The sequence below is a fragment of the Camelus bactrianus genome, chromosome 28 (assembly GCF_048773025.1).
Source record: "Camelus bactrianus isolate YW-2024 breed Bactrian camel chromosome 28, ASM4877302v1, whole genome shotgun sequence".
In the NCBI taxonomy this organism is placed as follows: domain Eukaryota; kingdom Metazoa; phylum Chordata; class Mammalia; order Artiodactyla; family Camelidae; genus Camelus; species Camelus bactrianus.
In genome coordinates, this window is record NC_133566.1 from 22,698,850 (window position 1) to 22,721,650 (window position 22,801).

At 42.9% G+C, this 22,801-nt stretch overlaps 1 protein-coding gene and 1 non-coding gene across 3 annotated transcripts in view; one reads left to right on the forward strand and one right to left on the reverse strand.

The window, feature by feature from the left end:
• Positions 1-22,801, reverse strand: part of CTNNA2 (catenin alpha 2) — a 944,639-nt gene that overhangs the window by 728,278 nt on the left and 193,560 nt on the right. The gene's annotated exons all lie outside the window — the stretch shown is intronic.
• Positions 18,142-18,248, forward strand: LOC123612142 (U6 spliceosomal RNA). The gene has a single exon (XR_006719332.1). It is a non-coding gene; the product is annotated as a U6 spliceosomal RNA (small nuclear RNA).

A 22,801-nucleotide genomic window follows, 5' to 3' on the forward strand; every position in this document is an offset into this window, starting at 1 on the left:
AGATGCATCGATGACACACTTCACGGCCCATGTGACTGATGCCAGCTGAACCACAGGGAGTAATTCACCTCTGAAAGTCACAAATGTCCAAGGTAAGAGGAAATGTTACCCATGCCACAGAAGCTCAGGGACCAATCCCTTCTTAGTAAAGCAGGGTGAGAGTGAAGGACAGAATAAGGTACAGAATACCTGAAATTGGATGTCACAGACTTTACGCAAATTGAATATTGTTTTGGTGGGTGCATTTCAAAAAAAACAAACGTCCCTATTTTGTGGATATTCGATGATTTAATACATATTTTAAAATTCAGTCTTAGTGCCCTGTTGGCTCCTATAACCACACCTTATTCTCAGAGCCACTTCCCGAAGCTCTCTTAGGAGTGGTGCCTTCAACCAATTCTACTCACACTGATTACTCAGACCCCAAGTTCCTGTGTGACTCCGTCCTCGACACACAATGACTAGAACAAGGTTGTCCCAGTTACTTCCTGCTGCATCAAAAACCAACACACACACAAAAAACCCATTTTTATTTTCCATGACTTGGGGTGCGGAGTGGTAAGGGTCCCCTGAACTTACACATGGTCACATTCAACCACAGGACCCGCTGTGCTGGAGGCTGAAAACGCCCTCACTCATGTTTAGCAATCGGCACTGGCTGCTGGCTGGGGACCAGGGTCGGCTGGGGGCCAGGGTCGGGTGGGGACCAGGGTCGGCTGGGGGCCAGGGTCGGCTGGGGGCCAAGGTCGGCTGGGATGGCTCCCTCCTTTTCCTGTTTAGTCTTTCACCTGCGGGCCTTCGTGCCTTGGTCCTCTAAGGCCAGCATTATGACAGGACAGAACGGAAAGCTACAGAGTGTCTGCAGACCTGAGCGCAAAACTCACTCACCGTCACTTCGGCCACAATGTGCCAGTCAAAGCAAGTGACAAAGTAATCCCGGATTCCAGGGGTGGGGAAAACAGACTCCACCTCTCGGTGACAGATGCAGAGGAGCCACCCTGCAAAGGAACAAGGAAGGACTGGGCCCGGCCACCTTTGAAAACAACAATCAAGGGGCTGGCACCTCACCCAAGGTGCGCCTCATCACAGCGGCTCAGACCATGTCCTAACTCATCCAAGGTCGTGCAGCAACACTGCCTCTCTCTGTGCAAACTCAGATTGCATCCACCTCGTTAGCGCTTTGTGGACAGAAAAACAAAAGAGGGTTATGAGTATGAAAAAAAAACACAGCGCAGATCATGAAGGGACTAGGCTGAGATACAGAGGGAGACTCAGGGCATCTCAGTTTTTATCCCCAGCTTCCCCTGGGTGCCTTAAGATCCTCCTTATCCATAGGACACCTTCCCCTCTTGCTGAACCTAATCTGGATTGGATTTCTGTCACATGTACCTAAAAAACAATCTTTAAATGTGGGGAGGGTATAGCTCAGTGGCAGCATGCGTGCTTAGCAGGCACGAGGTCCTGGGCTCCATCCCCTGCACTTCCATTTTTTTTTAATTAAATAAATAAATAGATAAATAAACCTAATGACCTCCCTCTCCAAAAAAAAGAAAAAATAAAGAAAAACAAAAACCAAAAAAACCAAAAAGTTAAAATTAAAATATTTTTAAAAAGTTTAACCCAGACAGATATACATATATATGTGTGTGTCGTATGCAGATATATATGTTTGTTTATCTATATTTATGATCAATATATTCATGGCATTTTCAGTTTATAACATAGTGCTGTTCACTCTGATTTTTCTAGTTTTCTTGGCTGTTTCCAACTCACTGGATGCCTTTTAAAAAAATGTTCCAATTTATTTTCTGGAAGCAAATGGCGTTGGAAGGCTTATGGGAAAGAAAAGCGTTAAGTAAGCAAGCTCTAAGCCCACGTAATCCCAGAGTGAGAGAAAGTTCCTAAAACAGTACTTTACGTTTGATAGACCCACGAAAAATGCTACATGTAGGTTTCTGAACATTTTTACAGAATTCATCCTATGTTACCGATGGTCTAACAGGAGTCTGCGTGGGTGCTGTTTATTGGGTACATAAAAACAACCAGACATTCCAGGCCGGCATGATGCTCATAATCAAGGTAGAGTGCGCGTAAGCACACGTGTGTCGTGTATAAACACCAAAGAATTAATTGCTGGAACAGGTATGCAGCCAATTGGCAGCTGGTCCGTAAGGTCACTCTCTGCCACCTCCATCCTTTGAGAGCATCACCTGGACACGTGGCCACAGCCAAACCTTCACTTCCCAGCGTCCTCTGCCCTTCTGTAATCCTGTCATTCGGTTCTGAACAACGGGGTATGAGTGGCTGAGACGTGTGCCCTTAAGACTACTAGGTCCATCTTCTCCTGGCCCTTGTCCCTCTTTCTGAGGTGCACTGCTGAGAGAGGAAGGGGCAGCCACCTGGACCAGGAGGTGTAAGCCTCACGCTGAGGACGGCAGAGCTGCCGCCAGACCTCGACCCTCACCCTCTCTGCACTGTTACCTGAGAGAGAAAGCAGCTGCCTGGCTGGCTGTTTAGGGCACTGGACTTCTGCATCTTCTGGTTACAGCAGCCTAGCACATTGAATATTAACAACAGCGGTCCCTAAGTACCCATGGAAGGTTGCTTCTAGGATGCGCTGAGGGCACCAAAATCCACAGATGCTCAAGCCCCAAGTTGCCTTCCACATTCATATCCACAGTTCCACATCCGTGGATTCAACTAGCCATGGATCACGTCGTACCACAGTACTTACCAAAAAAAAAAAAAAATCCGTTAGTGGACCCATCAGTTTAAACCCACGCTGTTCAAGGGCCAACTGTACTGTGACATGACGAGCTGTGGGAACTCAGGTATCTGGAGGGCTGATCCTTCACAAGGAGGGGTTCAAGGTGTGAGGGGACCTGGTAAGTGTAGTTTCCTTAATATCAAACTGATTAAGGTCCCTGTCTTTTCCCTTTGCATCCCCAGGGTTTATTTACCTCAGCATCTGAAATCTTGTAGACAGTTAATAAACATTAGCAAAAAGAAAGGAGAAAGGAAGAGAGGGAGGGAAGGGTCATAGAAGGAAGGGAAGGACAGAGAGGAGTCCCAGCATCTCAGAGGACAGCGAGTGTTCTCTGCCCCCCTCCCCACCCCCGCCACCAAAAAACAACAAACTATTATTATCACCACCATCATCATCCACTCAGGCAACAGCTCATTGTAAGACAAAACCTATGAAATTGTTGCATCTTCTAATGTAGTATTTTTGTAAGAATGTGATAATATTCATAAAATTCATTACAGGTACTTAGTTTATGTGAAAAAAGGCTCAAAGAGAATTCCGTTTAGAGCAGCATGCCGTGTCAACTAGCAAGATAATAACTCCCAGTATACATGGCGCTTTTACGCTCTAAGTTTCTACTGTCAGCTTAATGAATGCTGACTTTTTAGGACATGAAAAGTCAGAGGCCACCTATGAGAAATGAGTTTGAGAGAACAGGATCAATTTTTAAACTAGGTTTTATCTGACACTCCTTGGTATTTACCCAGAGGAGCTGAAAACTTGTGTCCACACAAAAACCGGGACAAGGAAGTAACCAAACGGTAGGCAAATGAATAAATCAACTGTGGTCCATCCAGACACTGGAATACTGTTCAACACTAAAAAGAAACGAGCTATCAAGCCGTGAAGAGACACGGAGGAACTTTAAATGTGTATGAAAGCAAATGAAGACAATCTGAAAAGGCTACATCCTGTCTGATTCCAACTGTAGGACATTTTGGAAAAGGCAAGACTGCAGAGACAATAAAAGTATCAGCGGTCACTGAGGAGGGAGGCGAGAGATGTCAGCGGAACACAGAGGATTTTCAGGGCTGTGAAATACTCTGAATGGTGTTATAATGATGAATATATGTTATTATATATTTGCCCAAATCCGAAGGAGGTACAACACCAAGAGTGAATCCTAATGTGAACTGTGAGCCTCGGACTTGGGGTGCTCATGACGGCTCCGTGCAGGTTCACCCTTGGTTACAAAGGTACCTACCATTCTGGTGAGTGATGTTGATAATGGGGGGGTGTGCATGTGGGGGGCCAGGGGTTCCATGAGAAATCTCTGTGCCTCCCTCTCAATTTTAGTGTAAACCTAAAACTGCCCTAAAAAATAAAGTCTTACAAAGAAACAGGTACAATCCACATACCTTCCCACCAGAATTCACCACCTAATAGGTGGCTTTATTTGGAGAAACAAACAAAAGCAGTCCTGGTTTTCAATGACAAGAAGTTGGCTATGATTAGAAATTTCACAGCGTTTGAAGTCACTCAGCGCAAGCTGGATTCTATCCCTGCTTTGCCCAGCAGCTAATATTGTACTCGGTCACCCTCCTGAACGCTCGGCCATGGCTTCTTCATTTGAAAACACAGCAAGGTAGATGCTCACAAGCTAAGGACATATCCACTTACTTTAGAGTGAGAACTAGGTTTGAAACCAGAAGCTGCAGGTGACCAGCCATCGTAACCCTGGCGGGTAAGTTCTCTGAGGTTGCCGCTCTCAACTACAAAATAAGGCCCATGTTACTAAACTAACTGAGAGGTGCAGAAAAGGGCAAATTTATCGCTTTTGGTAATCAGAAATAGAATGAGTAATGTTTGATTATTTTCGTTTTCTCTATATTAGTTTAAAACACATTGCTCATATTTTGAAAACAATAAATGTTAACATTAATATCTGCCCTGGTAACATGGAGCAGATTTTTGGACACTGACTATGCCCTTCTGCCTGCACACAGCGTTCCGATGCTGCCTGTCCACCTTCAGCGTCATCCCGTCCTTGGGGGAGCTCACTGCTTCGGCCAGCTTACAAGGACTGTAACCTGCACTGTGTGTGTCTCCTAAGCACTCGACTGTCTCTATTTTTTTTTCCCCCAAAATGATGTGCTTCCAATGCTTTTGGTATTGACAAATTGGTCTCTTCTATTTCTTTTTCTGCAGTTTAGAGGCCATGAACAAACATAACGACAAATTGTTAGGCACTCAGAGGATGAAACCATTCTCCTCTGAAAAACCTCAGACTCCAGACAGGGCTGCTCCGATTCAGCATCCTTGATACTTTGGACCAGATCGTCCTGTGATGTGCAGGCTGCCCTGTGCGCTGCAGGAAGCTCAGTGGCACCCCCGCTCGCCACCCGCTGGGTGTGAGCAGCGCCCCCTCCAGCCGTGACAGCCAGAAACACCTCCAGACACTGCGCACGTCTCTGGGGGGGAGGGGCAGACCCGCCCACTACCCAGACCTATTCTGTCCAATAAGGAGACTATTCAAAATTAAGTTAAATTAAAGGAACTTAAAATTCTAGTTCCTCACTCACACTAGTCACATTTTAAGTGCTCAGTGGCCGCAGGTGGCTAAGTGGTGACTGCATCTGACAGGACAGATGGAAAACGTTTCCGTCACTGCAGAACTGCTGAAAATAAAAGGCTATGACAAAAAACGAAAAATAACAAAGGAAATAAATAATAATGGCACCAGTATTCCAGGATCTCCTCCTCCAGGGAACTTCTAATTATTTAAAAGATCAGTTCAAATTTAGTTCCGTCCTTAAAGGCTTCCTCAACTCACCCATGGGTAAGCGTTTCTAAGGAGCTTACTCCTAGCAGTTCAAAATGTAACCAGCGCTTAAGGAAAACTGCAAACAAAACCATCAGAAGAGGAGGCACAGTGATGGGCTGGTTAACCTCCACTAACAGCTGGTTGAGGAAGGAGCGTGGAAAGAATCTAAACAGGCATGTAATCCAGGAACGTCTGCAGTCTTGACCTCGTTTAAGACCCTGTTGTTAAAACAACCGCAGGATGAAAATAATCAATTGACCTTATGGAGGGTCTCACTTCCACAGAATCAGAAGTGGCCCACAGGGGCGGCCAGCTTCCATCACCCCAGTCCTTTGAGCATCCCAGCCAGCTGGCCCAAGGGACATTTATTGATTAAAGGACCCTCCAGTTTCAAGATCAAATGTGCCCTCAAACTGGCGAGATCACACAAGGCCTCGTTTAACAATCCAGAGGACCCGAACAGATACAAATCAAGATTATGGGTGAGACGGAGAAGATGGCGGAGTAGAAGGACGCTCGCAGGTCACCCTCTCCCACAAATACACCAAGACCCACATCTACAGACCCACTCAGCCAACCAGAGCACCTGTGGAACTCCGACAGAACATCGCCCTCTTCAAAAGATAAAGACGCCAAAAATCTGGTAGGAGAAAAGGAAAAAAGAAAGAATAAAAGGCAAAGCAGCGCGGGACGGGTCCCGCGGGGAGGGAGCGGCAAAGGAGGACTGGCGCTCGCTCGCTGGGTCTCCCCTCTCCAACTGAGAGGCCAGCGGGATGGAGGGGGAGCCTCCGAGGCTCGGATCTGTACAGAGCAGCCCTTGACTAACAGAACTAAGTTAAACGGGCACAGAGCGTCCCCCCGACACCCAGCCTGAGACGCGGGCCGGCAGCGGCGAGCAGGGCCAGGCTGCACAAGCCGGGCGGAGGACGGGGGCGGCTGCACGGAGGCAGCCCCGGGGGAACGCAAGGGGCTACGCGCCATGGCTGTGGGTGCACAGGGCAGAACAACCTGGGCCCTCCATAAAACAGCAAGGTTGATGTGCTCTCGGGGGAGGGGTGCACACCCCCATCTCTGAAAACCCGCGGAAAGTTTTCGGGGAAAGAGAGGCGGGGCTCAGGCACAGCCGCCATATCGTCCGCGCTGAGCACTCAGGCGGGGGCGGGGGCGAAACCGGCATCCGCACCGAAGGGCTTAGCAGCCTCAAAGGCCAGACTGAGACTGGCCTGCAGCCCGGGGCAGACAGGAGCCTTCCATCCTGGTCCCTCAGAGAACTTGCTCCACAAAGACAAACAAGGAGCTGGGTTCTGGCTTGGAGCAGGGACAAGGCTGTCCCTCGGTCTTCCCCGAGCCCACCCGCGGAGCGCCGCCCCAACCAGGGCGGAGCGCGCAGCCGCACAGAGCAGCGGAGCTACCGGCGGCGGCGCAGGTAGAGCGAGAGCGGCCCCCCCGCCTTTCGGGCAGGAACACAGCCCCTGACCGAGGTGCTGGGAGGGGGCACGACCCGCCCTCCTACCCGGCCAGTCTGCAACATCTGACTGCGGCATCCGGAGGGGCAGCGACCCGCCCGCCCACAGCAGAGAGCTGCACCTGACCCAGTGTTAGGAGGAGGAGCGATCGGCTTGCCGACAGGTGCTGGGAGCAGCACAGAAGAGGGCGCCAACGGAGGGCCTCTGAAAACAGCAAGCTGAGCTTCCAAAACAGGACGAAGACACAAAGACTTCACATTAAAAGCACACAGACTCCAGGAGAACACCGACAACCCCCCCCCCCTTTTTTTAAATCTGTTTTTACCTGTTCTATTTTCTATTACTCTCTTAATTTTTACTTCTTAATTCATTTCTATTTCTCTTGGGTTTTGATGTCCTGCTATTGATTAGACACAGGTTTCAAATACATCTATTCATCTCCCCCCCCCCTTTTTTGGTAAAGGTTTCAAAAGGACGTCTCAACCCGATTAATACTCTGCTTCAACTCGCTCTTCTATTATTCATTATACACTGTTTTCAAACCCTCTTTCTCCCTTCTTTCAAAATTCTTTCTCTCTCTCTTATTTTTTTTTCTTTTTTTCCTAAGTTCTATTCCTAAATAGGCATCAGATAGATAAAATCCTTAAGGACCAAAATAAACAACTGATACTCCATAAACCACAGTGCCAAAGAGGTATGAGCAAGATGAAGAAGCAGAAAAACCTTTCCCAATTAAAAGAACAAGAGAAATCCCCTGAAAGAAAGATCAACGAAATAGACATCGATAGCCTACTAGATCAAGATTTCAAAAAAGGAGTGATCGAATTGCTGAAGGAATTAAAAGGGATAGTGTTTAGAGATATAAAATATGTCAAAAATGAAATTGAAGCTATAAAGAAGAGCCAAGTAGAATGGGTAAACTCATTGACAGAGATGAGGAATGATCTAATAGCTGTGCAAAGCTGACTAGATAATGCAGAGGAACGAATTAGTGATCTAGAAGACAGGGCAATAGAAAGCACCCATTCAGAAGAACTACAAGAGAAGCAAATAAAAAATAATGAAAATAGCATAAGGGACCTATGGGATAATATAAAGCGTCCCAATCTTCTCATAATAGGGGTCCCAGAAGGAGAAGAAAGATCAAAGGGGATTGAAAAGGTTTTTGAAGAAATCATGACTGAAAACTTCCCAAACTTAAAGAAGGAATCAGATATCCAAGTACAGAAAGCTCAGAGGGTCCCAAACAGGAAGAACCCAAATAGACCCACACCAAGACATATCATAATCAAGATGGCCAGAGTCAAGGATAAAGAAAGGATTCTAAAGGCAGCAAAAGAAAAGCAAAGAGTAAGTTACAAGGGAACCCCCATAAGGCTCTCAGCTGATTTCTCTACACAAACACTACAGGCCAGAAGGGAGTGGCAAGATATATTCAAAGCCCTGAATGAAAAAAAGATGCAGCCTAGGATCCTTTATCCAGCAAGGCTATCCTTTAGGATAGAAGGAGAAATAAAGAGTTTCACAGACAAAAAAAAAAGCTGCAGGAGTTTAGCAACACTAAACCCATGCTAAAAGAAATATTGAAAGGGCTATTCTAAATAGAAAAGCAGCAGGATGCTACAGAAATGAGAAACACACAACTGGAAAGGTGATAACTCATGAATTACAAATAAAGTAAACATGAAATTATAAAAGAAGACATACAAATCACTGAGAGTGGGAGAGGGAGGCAGGGATATATAGAATATCTTTTTCTTTCTTTTTTAAATTTTTTTAACAGTAGGATGGGTTTGAGATCATGTTACTATCAGTTTAATAAAAACAGTTATAGTAATGGGTTGATAGATTTACAAAAAAGGGTAACCACAAGCCAAAAATTTACAAAGGAGTCACAAAAATTAAATAAAATCCATGAAAATACAAAGGAAAATTACCAAACCACAAAAGGAAAAAGAAAGGAACAAAGAGGATATACCAATTCAACTGCAAAGATAAGTTCAAAATGGCAATAAACTCACATCTATCATTAATTACTGTAAATGTTAATGGACTAAATGCTCCAGTCAAAAGACACAGAGTGGCAGACTGGATAATAAAGCAAGAACCTTCAATATGCTGCATACAAGAGACCCACTTTAGGGAGAAGGACACATATAGATTGAGAGTGAAAGGATGGAAAAGGATATTCCATGCAAATGGAAAAGCCAAAAAAGCAGGTGTTGCAGTACTGATTTCAGACAAAATAGACTTTAAAACAAAGGCCATAAAGAAAGATAAAGAAGGACATTTTATAATGATTAAAGGAGTGATACAAGATGAGGATATTACACTCGTTAATATATATGCACCCAATATAGGAGCACCTAAGTACATACAAGAATTACTAACAGAGATAAAGGGGGATATTGATGGGAATACAATCATAGTTGGAGATTTTAACACTGTTAACATCACTAGACAGATCTTCCAGACAGAAAATAAACAAGGCAACAGAGAAATTAAATACTGCAATAGAAAAACTAGCTTTGGTGGATATTTTCAGAGCATTACACCCCCCAAAAATAGGACATACATTCTTTTCAAGTGCACATGGAACATTTTCCAGGATTCATCATGTACTTGGGCACAAAAAAAACCTCAACAATTTTAAGAAGATAGAAATTATCTCAAGCATCTTTACTGACCACAATGCCATGAAACTGGAAATCAACAACAGAGAAACAAAGGAGAAAAAAAGGAAAGCATGGAGATTAAACAATATGTTATTGAAAAAACAATGGATCAATGAGGAAATCAAAGCTGAAATTAAAAAATACCTTGAGACAAATGAGAATGAAAGCACAACCACTCAAAACCTATGGGACACAGCAAAGGCAGTGCTAAGAGGGAAGTTTATAGCTATACAGGCCTTCCTCAAAAAAGAAGAACAATCTCAAATAAACAATTTAACCCACCACCTGAATGAATTAGAAGAAGAAGAACAAAAAGCCCCAAAAAGCAGCAGAAGGAAGGAAATAATAAAGATCAGAGAGGAATTAAATACAATAGAGATTAACAAGACCACAGAAAAAATCAACCAAACCAAAAGCTGGTTTTTGGAAAAAGTAAATAAAATCGACAAACCTCTGGCCAAACTCACAAAGAAGAAAAAAGAGAGAGCACAAATTAGCAAAATAAGAAAGGAAAATGGAGAAATTACAACAAACAAAATAGAAATACAGAATATCATACGAGAATATTATGAAAAACTATATGGAACCAAACTGGATAACCTAGAGGAGATGGACAAGTTTCTGGAAACATACTGTCCACCAAAACTGAATCAAGAAGAATCTGAACACTTGAACAATCCGATCACTAGAAAGGAAATAGAAATAGCAATTAAAAACCTCCCTACAAATAAAAGTCCAGGACCGGACATCTTCACCGGGGAATTCTACCAAACATACAAAGAAGAACTCATACCAGTCCTTCTCAACCTCTTCCAGACAATTGAAAAGGAGGGATTACCCCCAAACTCATTCTATGAAGCCACCATCACCCTGATACCAAAACCAGGCAAAGACACTACAAAAAAAAGAGAATTATAGGCCAATATCACTGATGAACATAGACGCCAAAATCCTCACCAAAATTTTAGCAAACAGAATCCAACAACACATAAAAAAGATTATACATCATGACCAAGTGGGGTTCATCCCAGGGACACAAGGCTGGTTCAACATACGCAAATCAATCAATGTAATACATCACATCAACAAGAGAAAGGACAAAAACCACATGATCATCTCAATCGATGCAGAAAAAGCATTTGATAAAATTCAACACCCATTTATGATAAAAACTCTCGCCAAAGTGGGTATAGAGGGAACATATCTCAACATAATAAAAGCTATATATGACAAACCTACAGCCAGCATAGTACTCAACGGTGAAAAACTCAAAAGCTTCCCACTAAAATCTGGGACAAGACAAGGATGCCCACTATCACCACTCCTATTCAACATAGTCCTGGAAGTCCTAGCCACAGCAGTCAGGCAAGAGAAAGAAATAAAAGGGATCCAAATTGGAAAAGAAGAGGTAAAAGTGTCATTATATGCTGATGACATGTTACTATATATAGAAAACCCTAAAAGGTCCACACAAAAGCTACTAGAGCTGATTGAAGAATTCAGCAAAGTATCAGGTTACAAAATTAACGTTCAAAAATCAGTTGCATTTCTTTACACTAACGATAAATCAACAGAAGAAGAAAGTAAAGAAACAATCCCCTTTAAAATAGCACCCAAAGTAATAAAATATCTGGGAATAAATCTAACCAAGGAGGTGAAAGAATTATACACAAAAAACTATAAACCATTGATGAAGGAATTTAAAGAAGACTTTAAAAAATGGAAAGATATTCCATGCTCTTGGATTGGAAGAATCAATATTGTTAAAATAGTCACACTGCCCAAGGCAATCTACAGATTTAATGCAATCCCTATCCAATTACCCAGGACATACTTCACAGAACTAGAAGAAATCACAATAAAATTTATATGGAACCATCAAAGACCTAGAATTGCCAAAGCATTACTGAAGAGAAAGAAAGAGGCTGGAGGAATAACTCTCCCAGACTTCAGACAATACTATAGAGCTACAGTCATCAAGACAGCATGGTATTGGTACCAAAACAGACATATAGACCAATGGAACAGAATAGAGAGCCCAGAAATGAACCCACAAACTTTTGGTCAACTCATCTTTGACAAAGGAGGCAAGAATATACATTGGAATAAAGACAGTCTCTTCAGCAAATGGTGTTGGGAAAACTGGACAGCAGCATGTAAAACAATGAAGCTAGAACACTCCCTTACACCATATACAAAAATCAACTCAAAATGGATTAAAGACTTAAACATAAGACAAGATACAATAAACCTCCTAGAGGAAAACATAGGCAAAACATTATCTGACATACATCTCAAAAATTTTCTCCTAGAAGAAATAAAAGCAAGAATAAACAAATGGGACCTAATGAAACTTACAAGCTTCTCCACAGCAAAGGAAACCAGAAGTAAAAGAAGAAGAAAACCTATGGAATGGGAGAAAATTTTTGCAAGTGAAACCGACAAAGGCTTGATCTCCAGAATATATAAGCAGCTCATACGACTCAATAAGAAAAAAATAAACAACCCAATCCAAAAATGGGCAGAAGACCTAAACAAGCAATTCTCCAAGGAAGACATACAAATGATCAAAAAGCACATGAAAAAATGCTCAATATCACTAATTATCAGAGAAATGCAAATCAAAACTACAATGAGGTATCACCTCACACCAGTCAGAATGGCCGTCATTCAAAAATCCACAAATGACAAATGCTGGAGAGGCTGTGGAGAAAGGGGAACCCTCCTACACTGCTGGTGGGAATGCAGTTTGGTGCAGCCACTATGGAAAACAGTGTGGAGATTCCTCAAAAGACTAGGAATAGACTTACCATATGACCCAGGAATCCCACTCCTGGGCTTGTATCCAGAAGGAAATCTACTTCAGGATGACACCTGCACCCCAATGTTCATAGCAGCACTATTTACAATAGCCAAAACATGGAAACAGCCTAAATGTCCATCAACAGGTGACTGGATAAAGAAGGTGTGGTATATTTATACAATGGAATACTACTCAGCCATAAAAACTGACAACATAATGCCATTTGCAGCAACATGGATGCTCCTGGAGAATGTCATTCTAAGTGAAGTAAGCCAGAAAGAAAAAGAAAAATACCATATGAGATCGCTTATATGTGGAATCTAAAAAACAAAAACAAACACAAACAAACAAAAACAAAGCATAAATACAGGACAGAAATAGACTCACAGACAGAGAATACAGACTTGTGGTTACCAGGGGGTGGAGGGTGGGGAGGGATAGCCTGGGATTTCAAAATTGTAGAATAGATAAACAAGATTACACTGTATAGCACAGGGAAATATACACAAAATGTTATGATAACTCACAGAGAAAAAAATGTGACACTGAGTGTGTATATGTCCATGAATGACTGAAAAATTGTGCTGAACACTGGAATTTGACACATTGTAAAATGATTTTAAATCAATAAAAAATGTTAAAAAAAAAAAGATTATGGGGTGCTCATTAAAGGGAAAAAGGGATCCTACGAAAGAAACTTTCAGAACATTCACATGACCTAGATATGTCCAGCTTCACAAAAGCCTGAGCTGGGCTCTCACTGGCTGCGTATGACTCGTGTGTGTGTATGTGAATGTGTGTGCATGTGTGCGTGCATGTGTGTATGCATGTGTGTGCGTGTGTGTGTGCCCGTGTATGTGTGTGTGCAGATTGTGCGCGTGTGCATGCATGTGTGCGTTGGGGGCTGTGTCTTTCTGTGTCTAAAGCTTCACGTTGGCTGAATCTCCTGGGAACATCACTAATGGTCTCTCTCAAGCCTTAATCCCCAAATTGAAGCAAATGATACTTCCTTTCATGGCTGACAATTTTAGGCACGTGACGCTACTGCAAACTCACTGATTCAGAAAGTAGTTATTGAATATCGACCTGTCTGACATAAGGCTTAAGGCTGGATTAGGTCTCAGTAATGAAATTCATTAAAAAAAAATAAGTTCCTATTGAACGTAAGAACACATGTACTGGGCATTGGAAATGTACACAAATAAGAACATTCTCAGAGTAATTATAATCTGGGGAATGTTAGAAGGGCAAAAATGAGCACGTATGCCAGAAACATAACACCAACGGGACAGAATGCACACTGTCAGAGCTACAAGTGTCTCAGCTGGGCCCAGAGAGGAAGCTCGCATCTCACTGCGGACATTCCGAAGTTGCTCTGGAGGCGGTCTTTAAAGCACACGGTGAGGATGAGGCAGGATGCCACCACACTCCTGTGGGAAGGAACGCTGCTGGCAGCCAAAGCCGGCCTTTAACGCGGAAGAGATGGCGTCTGTTCTTCAGCGCGCGGCACACGCTCGGATGCAGGGACAGATCTCACTGGACAGGCAGCCTAGGAGCTAAGTAACGGCTCTATGCATCTCTCTCTCTTTCTCTTACATACAAGACTCTTACTCAGTGTGCATATGGAATTCATATTTTAACAAGTTCCCCAGGCAATTTTTAATGCATACTGGAGTTTGAAAACCACTTCTGTAAAAGAATCTATGAAAATATGGAGTCAGGGAATGCAGCTAATTTGCAAGATGGTTTTGGGGGAAAAAAAGTGACATGTCTCTGAACATGAGTAACAAAGAGGTGAGGTACTCTTCTGTAATTTTTAAAGAAAATAAACATCATTTCAGCCAATGATCAACAAACGTTCATTGAGACAAACACTGAGCTAGGTACTTGCACATATATGTCTTCATTTCGTCTTCACCACACTGTGCACAAGCGTATCTCTGAGGGTAAACTAAAAGCCTGTTAAGTCTTCTTGTTGAAGGACGATGGAAGAAATAGTTCTGATCCTTAATTTCCAATTCTTTTTTCTACCCTCTGCCATAACCTCTAATTATTCCTGCTTTTATACACATGCCTACTAGACACCAGAGACACCACAAGAGGACCTCAAAGCAAAGCCACCCGGTTTCTGCTCCAGTTTGGGGGCACATCTCTTCTTGGCTTGGGGGACCACACGTTAGCCTTTCTGTTACCCTTTAGCCTAGACAGACTCTCTGGTCACCTCGTGCCCTTACCTCTAGGACCACCTTCTGGGAAAAGGCTCTGCTAACATCCTGGTCTTCAGTTCCAGGAAGGGGCTGTCTAACCCGCTCACTTCCTTCTCCTCTCCCTGGACCCTCTCCGTCCCCAGAGCCTGCTCTGAAGCCTCTGAAGAACCAGTAAGGCTTTCCTTGATGGGCCCTCAGACTCATTCAAGAATGCAAATCCGGTCTTTGTTTCTTACAGATGAATTCTTTTTGGTTCTTACAGACGCAACTTTTTGAACTTCCATTGTAATATTCAGCCCGTCAGGGCTAAGCCACCACCCAAAACTTCAGTCATTTAACACGACAAAGGTTTACTTCTGTCTCCTGCCGCAGTCGCAGTCCAACGAGGGACACGTGCGGGGATGGGGAGACCTAATGGTTTAAGGACCCAGACACCTGTATCCTCAGAGCCTCACACTGGCTTCTCTTCATCCTCCAACAAGGAGGCTGGAAGGCAGCGGATGGCACAAGGGCTTCAGGGGCCAGGAATGGAAATGCTACGCATTGTGTCTGTCAGAACTCCGCTGACCAGAGCCCCGTCTCACGTCCTCAGCTGCCTGCAGAACAAGGTGGTGAGTGCAGCTTACTTTTACGCCAGGAGGAAAACAAAACAGCTCGGCGAGCAGAGTCTGCCGCTGAATGTCAGCAGCATTTATTTATCTATTTTTTAGTGTACACGTTTATTTATTTATAAACTGATGTGTAATCAAGTTTGTAACATTGTGTCAATTTCGGGTGCACAGCATAATGTTTCCATCACACATATACACACATATACTCCGTTTCATATTCTTTTTCATCACAGGTTACTACAAGACGCTGAATACAGCTCCCTGTGCTCTACAGCAGGACCCTGTTGTTGAATGCCATCAGTACTGAAGGCTGCTGTTATGCATCTTAAGTATAAATCATTGTTCCTTTACCCACTTCATTATCAAGTTAGTCTGCTGTGGGTTGTCTGAATCATACTAGTGATACATAACTTTCCAATAGCATTTTTGGCCTAAATTGTTCAGTAATTAGACTTCAATGTATGTATACATGTCCACTGCAGTTCGAATATGACTCCACATACTTGTTGCTCATGTAACACACACAAAATATTTTTGTTGGTTGAACGATTACTTCATTGGTAATATGTTGCCAGAGCTACTGAAACAACTGGAAACGTGGCTAAAACAAGTAAAAGCCAAGGTTACTGTTATCTTTAAGTTTCAAAGATAAGAAATTTAACACGAAACCTTGTTTATTAAGGGTGATTCATATACGTTGCTAACCAGCATTTATTATAAATTGTTCAATGAATTCCTCTCCAGTATTTGACAACACTGAATTACACCTTCCCCACTGGACAGCGGGAACTGGGAGTTTAAGTTAAAGTGTCCTTGGTCCCTCCTGTGTGGACCCACTAGGACTGTCATGAAACTGTGTAACTGTGTGTCCCCAAGGATGCCATTGACCCACACATCCTTGAACCACCTCACTAGTCCTATTCTTTAAGGGGACGGGGAGTGGATGGAGTGAGATGCCGCCTTAATCTGCGCGCTGATGCATTCCCAGGAACCACACAGCCAACTGAAGCTTTTAAATACGAATTACATCAATTTGATTACTTCATACTAAACAGTACAGAGCAAAGAGTGTCCCACCTGAGAACCCATCCTCTAGCCCTGATCCTGCTCTCATGCGTCGTGAAATCTAACGCACGTCTTAGGCGGCAATACCGAGGGGTCAGATTCCTCATCTCTAGAGCACCAGGAAACAACGCAACCTTCAAGTTCCTTTTCCGATCAAACATTACATGACTCTGCGACCGTGGCTTTATTGTGACACAGATGGATGGTATTCGATCATGTTGGGTTTGATGATGACCTGCACAGAAATGGGAAAATGATGCTTCTGTGCAGAGATGTTAGAAAACTATGTAAGAAATAATAAGCGGTTCAGTATGTCTAATGCATCACTTACTTTTTACCTTGCAATGCCCTTCAAGATAAAGGGGAAAGAGTGGATATAAACAGACAACATTGATAGTCAAGGTGAAAAAAACCACACAAGTAATAAATACCAAAATAGTTATTTTCCTGGATGGAAAAAGCAACAGAGGAGAAGCTGCACAGAAAGAAGCTGGGGGTCAAAGCGTGTGATAAATTCAAATGAATTTCTCCTGCGTGAAAGAAAAATGTCAGGGTCTGTGCAAGATGACTATAAAGCTGAATTATTCAACAAAACAAGGAGGAAGCATTGCAGCATCAATCTTATTCCACACCCAGAAAAGCTGCTTGAGCTGATAACTTATTTTCCTATAAAGAAATATAAAGTGAACATGATAAAGAAAACATACCAAAAATATTAGGGGTATAGTTTTGATGAAGATGGAAAGAGAAAAGAAGAGGCGGATTTTTATCTAAATTTTCCATCTCAAAACTGTCGAATAGGACTGTTTAGAAACAACGGAAAGATAGAAAAACTAATGCGAGTAAGACTGCGCAGATGACGGGGACAGAAGCACTAGTTTAAAGTTCTAGGAAACTAACGGCTAATCCTGCAAAAAGAGTTTGTTCCAATCTTTGAAAGCATTTCTAACATAGCCTGGCCCTCTTGGAGCAGGAGAGAGTCCTTTAGAGTCAAAACAAACAACATAAAATGGTGTGGATACATGAGTTACAGACAACTGAACTGCATCAGAACTAGACCGCAGAACATCACTATAACAGACGTAAGATCTTTATCATCCCTACGTTACATGGATGTAAGATCTTTATTATTAACTTCACGGAACTGCACGTGTCAGGATTATCTTTTGCTTAAATGCTGAACGTGGGGGTAGAGAGAGCAGAATACAGTCTACTTCAGTGATTATCTCCATTTGCTCGAGTGAGAGCACCACTGACGAAGTGTAAATACGAGCTAAAGACGCTGGTTCTTAACCAGGTCCTGTCTGAAAGCTGCAATAAGGAGGTCAGTTCCTGTCAAGCTATTTTTAATAGTTCTTTTAGCTCTACTGTCCAAGCTCCAGAACACTCTACGCAGACCGTACCTTATCCTGAATTGAAAAAAAAAATAAAAATCATGAAATCTGTCTGTTGCCTCAGATAACAAGCCCTAAACAGTGTAAAGATCTGTTTCCCAATTTTGACTTAAAAGACTTTTTTTCTTGCAAACGCTTCTTCCTCGGCATTTCCCCCCACCAGAGTTTTCCCTGGCACTTGCCTTGTCTTCACAACTAGAAAGGAAGCTTGTCGGGGTCTAATCATGTCGGGGGTGGTTAATCAAAAGCCAACGCAGGCGATCGACAAGATGAAAAGGCGTCCTAGAGAATGGGAGGAAACATTCGCAAACTGTACACCTGACAAGCGGTTAATATCGGAAATACACAAGGTGCTCGCTCTGGCAGCACACCCACTAACACTGGACGGACACAGAGAAGGTTAGCGTGGTCCCTGCACAAGGACGGCATGCACGTTTGTGAAGCGTTCCATGCTTTGGGGGGATTAATAGATACAAACTCTGTATATAGAATAGACAGACAAGGTCCTCTGTAAAGCACAGGGAACTATATTCAATACCTTGTAATAGCCTTTAATGAAAAATAATATGAAAAAGAATATATATATATGTATGTGTGTGTATATATATATATATATATATATACCTGAATCACTATGCTGTACACCAGAAATTAACACATTGTAAACTGAATATACATCAATTAAAAAAATTAAACTAATTATACAAGGAACTCATATAATTCAATAGCAAAAACACCAAATAATCCAGTTAAAAATGTGCACAGGTCCTGAATAGGTATTTTTACAAGGAAGACATACAGATGGTCAACAAGTGCATGAAAAGATGCTCGATATCACTAACATCAGGCAAACCAAAACCACAATAAGACATCACCTCGCCCTTCTCAGGACGTCTGTTATCAAACAGCCAAGAGATCAGTGCTGGCAAGGACCAATCTATGACGGAATAGTATTCATTCTTAAAAAAAGGAAATCCTACCATTTGCAACAACATGGATGAACTCTGAGGGCATCCATGAAGTGAAGTAAGTCAGACAGAGAAAGACAAACACTGTATGATCTCACTTACGTGTGGATTCTAGGAAAGCCAAACTCATTGCAAGTAGATTAATGGTTGCCAAGGGTGGTGGAAATAAGGGTATGTTGCTGAGAAGGTCCAACTTCTGGTCGTAAGAGGAATGCATTCTGGGGATGTCAGGTACCACGTGGTGACTGCAGTCAACACTGTATTGCATATGTCAAAGGTGCTAAGAGAGCAGATGTTCAATATTCTCACCACAACAAAAATAACAAAACGCTAATCATATGAGGTGAGGGATGTGTTAACTAACTCTATCTTGATAAACATTTTACAGTATGTGTGTATCAAACCTTGACACTGTGTACCTTAAACTTACACAATGTTACATGCCAATGATGTCTCAATAAAGCCAGGAAAATGTTTTTAAAAAACCCAACACAGGGCTGTGCGTACGTAGTCTTAATTCTTCTTCCCCTTTTTTTCTCAAACAACAAGATCAAAATATACGAGATACTAGAGAATAACTCATTTGAAGATACTGTTTCTTAGATGAGAAATTAAGACCTGAGATGAAAGAAAGAAACACAGCTTAATTAGCGATGATGCCATCCTGCTGCCTTTCTCTCGAGGAAAACAAGCAGAACGCGCTGGAGCGCTCAGGCATTCACCGCACCAAGAGCCACCCCGTCGTTCAGCGCTTGCAGCATGGGATGGAGACACACTAGTTGTAACAGTGACATTTATATTTTCAACAACGTATTTCAGCTTCATTATGTAATATTACAATGACTCCTGCTATTTCAATGGAAGCCCACACAAAGCTAGGTCAGTATTTTTTCATTGTGATATTTAATAAATTACCAAAGCAGTAAGTTCATAAAGCCTACAATCGGATGCAAACCAGTTAGTTTTTTTCTCTGCCTATACTAAAAAAAAAGATCATATTCTAATGAATGTATTGATCTTTCATCCCTTAAATACTCTCATACGAACTTTATAATTATCATAAGAAGCAACAAATTGCAGCCCACTGAAACAGAGTGCACATTTTAAGGGCTTTTTAAAAGGCAATGCTGTTAAGTACTTTTATGCTTTAAAAAGACAATCATACTTGAGCTCGGATTTTACTCCATCCATGAGAGCACAAAGAGTACAAAAAAAAAAATGGCAAAAACACTGAAATACATTATTTCAACAGTATGCACGGACTTACACAGCAACAATTATCTTTAGAAATTCAGAACAGAAGGCCAGGTTGGCTTAATAGCACCAACAAATTTGAGTTGTTCTTTTTGGTTTTTAGAAGCATTTTTTTTTTAAGTAGCATTTTCAAATGATTTCATGCCAACAGTTCATTAAATCCTTATGATCATTCACACTGAAATAAGAAATATAACCCGAAAGCATGGATTTAACCAAAAACAGAAAAATGTACCTAATTATTTATTTAGAATATACAGCTTTTCAGCTTATCTTTAGTTTCATATTTTTAAAAGCCATGTCTTTAAAAAGCAGTTGAAGAGTCACATTCAGTTTGAAAAGTGTTCCATGTGTCCATAAATTCTGTGACTTTGGCATTTATCTAATTCTTAAAATTTTGGGATTAGATGGGACTGGTATCAATGTTTGACAAACAAGAATTCTGACACACAATGGCTGGTTGTACCAGGTGGCTTCTGGCAGAAGTAGCCCCACCCCGGCCCCCCAAGCACATATGAGAAGCCACAGGACACCTCCATCCGGCGTCGGTAACACTGAGCCCCATCTGGTAGGTTAAGGGTCTTTCAAGAGAAATTCAGCACCAAGGGGGAACATGGTTCCAAAAGAAAGTTCATAAACACTGCATAACATGGAGGTTCTAAGGAAGACACACGAACTCACATCTACATGTAATTGTTTCAAATTCGCAAAGAATCATTTGGCAACTGTTGCCCACAGTAACGATTAGTCTCATGTATCAATTTGCATTAGTCTAACGTGTCAATGATCACACTGATCTATCATCACAGTCAAGATACAGCACCCAGATATTTAATCAAGTACTAATGTGGGCTTCTGGGGTCAAGACATTTGGCAGATGTATGAAAACTGACAATCAGTTTACTCTAAGTAAAGGACATCACCCTTAGTAATGTGGGTGGCCTCATCCAATCAGCTGGAAGACGTTAACAGCAAAGACCACGAACTGCTGAAGGAGGAGGAATTCTGCCTCAAGACTCCTGTCTGAGTTCCCAGCCTGCTAGCCTGGCCCGCATGCCAGTCCCCACAATCATGTGACCCAATTCCTTAAAATAAATCTCTTACTATATGTACATACATATCCTACTGGTTCTGTTTCTCAGCAGAACCCTTCCTGATAAGCGTACCCTCTCTTTTACTTGGCTTATGGATGCCCCCCACCCACCAAATATGTATGTGTGCATGTGTGCATGCGTGTGTGTGCGCGTGTGTGTGCTACTGTGCTCTTTATGGCGGGGTTGGGAGAAAGGCCTTTCTGAACGAGTGTTTTAAATTAGCATTTACATAATGCTTACTGTGTGTCGGTCATTGATCTAAACACTTTACCTATAGTAGCAACTACCACATAAAATACGTACAAGCATTATTCCCATTGCACAGATGAGGAAACTGAGGCCTATGGGAGATTTACTGACATCACACAGTCAGCAGCCAGCCTCCGAAGCAGCGGTGCTGTGCTGCCTTAGAACGGGTGAGTGTAGTGTGTGTTTTGGAGTCAGGCTGCTAAAGCTAAACTATGGCTTCAGATGTGAGACAGAGGGGAAGGGACAAAGCAGAACGCATGCCACTGACTTAAGCAACTGAGTTGTTAGTCCCACGTCTAAATGAGGGGTGGGGGGGAATTAAAGAAGGCTGTGCTTGGTTTGAGTGGGAGTAGTATTACAGAGATGTGTCTTCAGCCAAGGCCTAGAGATAAAAGGTTTAGAGTCACACAGAGCACACAGAGTGGGCTGACAAGGAGAGAAGAAAAGAGAGCCCGGGCCTGGGCCCTGGGATACGCCAAAATTTAGAATCTTAAGCAGACGTGGAACCAGAAAGGGATGGAGGAAAGGAGATGCTGTGAGGCCAAGGGCAGTGAGAGACAGGGGTGGCCCCGGAGGGAGGGGTGGCTGTCAACTTCAGATGATGCTACTGGGAGGCAGGGCAAAGCTGCAGAGAGAGACGGCCAGACGCGGCCACACCCGATGACTGACCAAAGCAGGTCCCATGGGGCGGTCAGCCTGAGAGCCAGAAAGGTGCAGGCGAGAAGGAGAACACTCAGAGACAGCAAATTTATTATAAAAATTCACAGGAAGTAAACAAGTTTCTACAGTAGAGCACAGGGAATTGAATTAAATATCTTATAGCAACTTATAATGAAAAAGAATATGGAAAGGAACATATACAGGCAATGTATGACTGAAGCATTATGCTGTGCACTAGACATTTACACAACGTGGTAAACTGACCAAAAAACATCCATGGGAAAGAGACTGGTGACAGAGAGAGAACAGCAACACGTCCACGGCGGACTGAGGCAGTGGCTTCACGGGTGCAGGGACTCCCTGTGCAACTGTTCGCCTTTGCTCTCCGTGAACGTTTTCATAAGGAAATGATGGGGGGAACGCATGGGAAATATGGCCATCAAATTCAGGACTGTGGCTCCCTGGCCACGCCAAGCAGCGGGAGCAGGAGGGGAAGGAGACACGGACTCCAAGGCCGACCAAGGCAGCTCGACTGCGCGGACGTGTCGTTTCCCAAGCGGAGGGGTCGGCGCACGGGGCTCCTGTTAGTCCCCACGTGCTTCTGTCCATATCACATTGCACAGTGAGAAGAAAACTGACCAGGGGAGAAGGAAACTGAATGGGTGGGTGTGAATTACTCTTCGAGAAGTTTTGTTTAAAAAAAAGCAGAATAACGGGGTGGTGGTTGGAGGGGGTCTGCAACTAGGTGAGACTTTCTGTGTGTTTCTTACCCGATTGTGAGATTT